The sequence below is a fragment of the Lactuca virosa genome, chromosome 7 (assembly GCF_052849685.1).
Source record: "Lactuca virosa cultivar CGN04683 chromosome 7, Lactuca_virosa_CGN04683_v6, whole genome shotgun sequence".
In the NCBI taxonomy this organism is placed as follows: domain Eukaryota; kingdom Viridiplantae; phylum Streptophyta; class Magnoliopsida; order Asterales; family Asteraceae; genus Lactuca; species Lactuca virosa.
The window spans coordinates 228,801,646-228,805,546 of NC_136432.1; the positions used below are offsets into that span (position 1 = coordinate 228,801,646).

General features: G+C 36.9%; 1 pseudogene; it reads right to left on the bottom strand.

The window, feature by feature from the left end:
- Window positions 1–587: 587 nt before the first annotated feature.
- On the bottom strand, window positions 588–1,079 carry LOC145127623 (secreted RxLR effector protein 161 pseudogene; annotated as a pseudogene).
- Between the last annotated feature and the right edge of the window lie 2,822 nt (window positions 1,080–3,901).

Consider the following 3,901-nt stretch of genomic DNA (forward strand, 5'->3'; position numbering starts at 1 on the left):
CATTTCCAATAGTTGCTCTCAAACAAGTACATATGAATTTAGATACAACACCTTGCTATTTCACCTCTTGAAATCAACCAAGACGATTCATATTAGTCTTAATTCACAGTTGCTCCCGCAACAGTGCCTGACTATGGAAAAATTTTGAATAATTACATTATTCAAGGATTGAGTAACATGCTAATATAGAACACAATAATATTCAACACAAAAGTGATGTCTCATATTTAGAGGAGATTACATATCATTGCTATATAGTTCTGAATATCCAGATATTAGTCAAGTACATATTTAAATCCAATCACTAGCTAATCGTAGACCGATTCCTTTTGGATGACTCTCAAACTTTCTTTGAGGTAGAGCCTTTGTGAACGGATCTGCTAGATTATCATCCGTATGAATCTTTCAATGCGTACATTTCCCAATTCGAATTCCTGACGAATGAAATTGAATTTTCGTTGAATGTGTCTAGTCTTGTTGGTAATCATCGGGTCTTTTGTGATAGCGATGGCACCAGTGTTCTCACAAAGCATCTCAATGGCATTTTTGATGCTTGGAACACCCAGATCACCGATGAATTTCTTATTTCAATCAAATTCTTGATCCGCTTCACACACAACTATGTACTCTGATTCTGTTGTAGAAAGTGCAACTACTTCTTTCTTTGAACTTTTCCAGACAATGGCTCCTTCATTAAGTGTGAACACATATCCCGACTGTGATCGTGAGTTATCTCGATCAGTGTTGAAACCAGCTTCAGTGTAACATCTTACAGTAAGCTCTTCTTCAACTCCTCCATAGACCAGAAACATATCTTTAGTTCTTCTTAAGTACTTAAGTATGTTCTTAACAGCCACCCAATGTTTTTCGCCAGGATTATCTTGATACCTACTAGTTATACTAATAGCATAAGCTATATCCAGCCTTGTATATGTCATGGCATACATAATTGAACCTACTACTGAAGCATACAGTATGCATTTCATTCTTTTGATCTCATCTTCAGTACTAGGGTTGTCATCCTTAGAAAGAATGGTTCTAGACAGTATGGGAACAATTCCTCGTTTCGACTTATCCATTGAAAAACCTTTTAAGATTTTGTCAATGTATGTACTCTGACTCAAACCAATGAGTCTTTAGGATCTATATCTATAGATCCTAATATCGAGTATGTATGTAGCATCCTCTAGATCTTTCATTTGAAAGGACTTACTAAGGTAGGCCTTAGTCTCTTTCAATGTCGGGATATCTTTCCCGATCAATAATATGTCATCAACATATAAAATTAGAAAAACAATATGGATCCCACTTGCTTTGATGTATACACATGGTTCATCGGGACTTTCTGAGAAACCAAACTTTTTGATGTCTTCATCAAAACAATGATACCAGGACCTAGATGCTTGTTTCAATCCATAAATGGGCTTCTTCAGTTTACACACCTTCTTTAGGTTATCCGGTTTAACAAAACATTCTAGTTGTTCCATATAAACATCTTCCTCAAGATATCCGTTAAGGAAAGTGGTTTTGACATCCATTTGCCATATCTTATAATCATAATATGTAGTTATGGCCATGATAATCCTAATAGACTTAATCTTAGCAACTGGAAAGAAAGTATCTTCATAGTCAACACCCTAATTTGAGTATATCCTTACACAACAAGTCATGCTTTGAAATTAGTTCCATCCATGTCGATCTTCTTCTTGAAGATCCACTTGCTTCCAACAGCCCTGCTGGTAGGAGGTAAGTAAACCAAGTCCCATACTTGATTGTCATTCACGGATTGAATTTTAGTTCTCATGGCTTCAAGCCATTTGTCAGATGTTGGGTCTGCAGTAGCAGCCTTGTAATTGATGGGCTCACATTGATCCATCAAGAAGACTTCCTCTTCAGGAATGACAAATCCAAATCTGTTAGGTTCCTGACGAGTTCTACTGGAGCATCATACAGCTGGTGTGGTTTCCGGCATATGAACAATAATTTCAGGTTCAATAATGCATTGTTGATTATCATTCTCAACTAAAGGTTGTGTCTCTCGAATTTCTTCAAGGTAAATGGGGCTCCCATTTACTTTATGCGAGATAAAGTCAATTTCAAAAAACATTGCTTTACGAGCTATAAACACCTGGTATTCATATTTCCGGAAGAAGTAATAACCCATGGTTTCTTTTGGGTATCCCACAAAGATACACTTTTGAGATATAGGGTCAAGCTTTTCAGAAGTTTCTCTTTTAACATATTCTTCACAACCCCATATCTTTAAGTAAGACATTGATGGAACCTTTCCATGCCATAACTCGTAGGGAGTCTTACTAACCTTTTTAGTTGGGACCATGTTTACAGTTCAAGCTGCGGTTTCAAGGGCATAACCTCAAAATGAATGAGGAAGGGAAGTATGACTCATCATCGATCACACCATATCAAGTAGAGTACGATTTCTCCTTTCTGAGACACCATTATGCTAAGGTGTTCCCGGTGGAGTGAGTTGTGACACTATGCCACAATTCTTCATATGTTCATCAAACTTATAGCTCAAATTTTCAGCACCACGATATGATCGTATGGTTTTAGTCTTTTTACCAAGTTGATTATGTACTTCAATTTGGAAAACCTTGAAGACATTGAATGCTTCATATTTATGTTTCATGATATACACATATCCAAATCTACTGTAATCATCAGTAAATTTAATGAAGTATCTTTCACCGCTTCTGGTTATTGTTCTAAAAGGTCCACATACATCAGTATGTATGAGTCCTAATAGATCCGAAGCTCTTTCACCAACACCGGTAAAAGGAGCTTTGGTCATCTTGCCACATAGACATGATTCACATACATCAAAAGACTTAGAGCCTGTTGACTCTAAGATCTCATCCTTTTGGAGCTTAGCAATGTGAGTTTTACTAATGTGCCCAAGTCGACAATTCCATAAATAAGTTTTATTTGAGTCTAACTTTGTCTTCTTATTTAAGTTGAACATTGAATTATCCTTTGTGTATGAACCATTTAAATCGATTTCATATATTCCATTTTTGGGACTAGTCTCAAAATAGAACACATTATCTTTAAACACATAAATTTTTTCAGAATCAAAGTCAAACTTATAACAAAAACCTTGTTTATACAAGCGAGAAATAGAGATAATATTCCTAGTTATACTAGGTACATAAAAACAATTGTTCAAAATAAGATTAAGGCCACTTGGAAGCAAAAGATGATATTGTCCTATGGCTTTGACAGTTACTCGATTGACATTGCCAACATGAAGTTCCAAATCACCATCTCTTAGTTCTATAACATTCTTTTGTCCCTGCAAATCATTCTAGATGTTAGTACCACTTCCAGTATCGAATACCCAAGAATTAGTACGGAATACATGTAATTCAATCACATATATACCTAAGGTGCCAACCTGGTTGGCCTTGATCTTCTTAAGTTCCTCTAGGTATGTGGGATAGTTGCGTTTCCAGTGTCCCTTTCATTACCGTGAAAGCAATCCGAGTCAGCAGCAGGCTTGGGTTTAGGAGTTGGGTTAGTACAAGGAGGCTTCCCTTTACCCTTTCCTTTGTCCTTGCCTTTTTTGGCAGCTTTGCCTTTCCCCTTACCGGTATTATTACCGATTTTCTTCTTGGAGATTTGACCCTCACGGATCATCAACACTTGATTGTTCCCAGACTTCTTGATGTTTGCCTCAACATTTTTGAGCATGTTATGAAGCTCATTGATGATCCTCTCCCAGTTATTCATTGTGAAGTTCATCACAAATAGGTTAAATGACTTAGGAAATGAGGCTAGGATCAAATTGGTCGCTAGCTCATCCCCAAATGGGAATCCGAGGCGGGAAAGTTGCTCAGCATAAGCTTTCATTTTGAGTACATGGCCACTCACAGAAGATCCC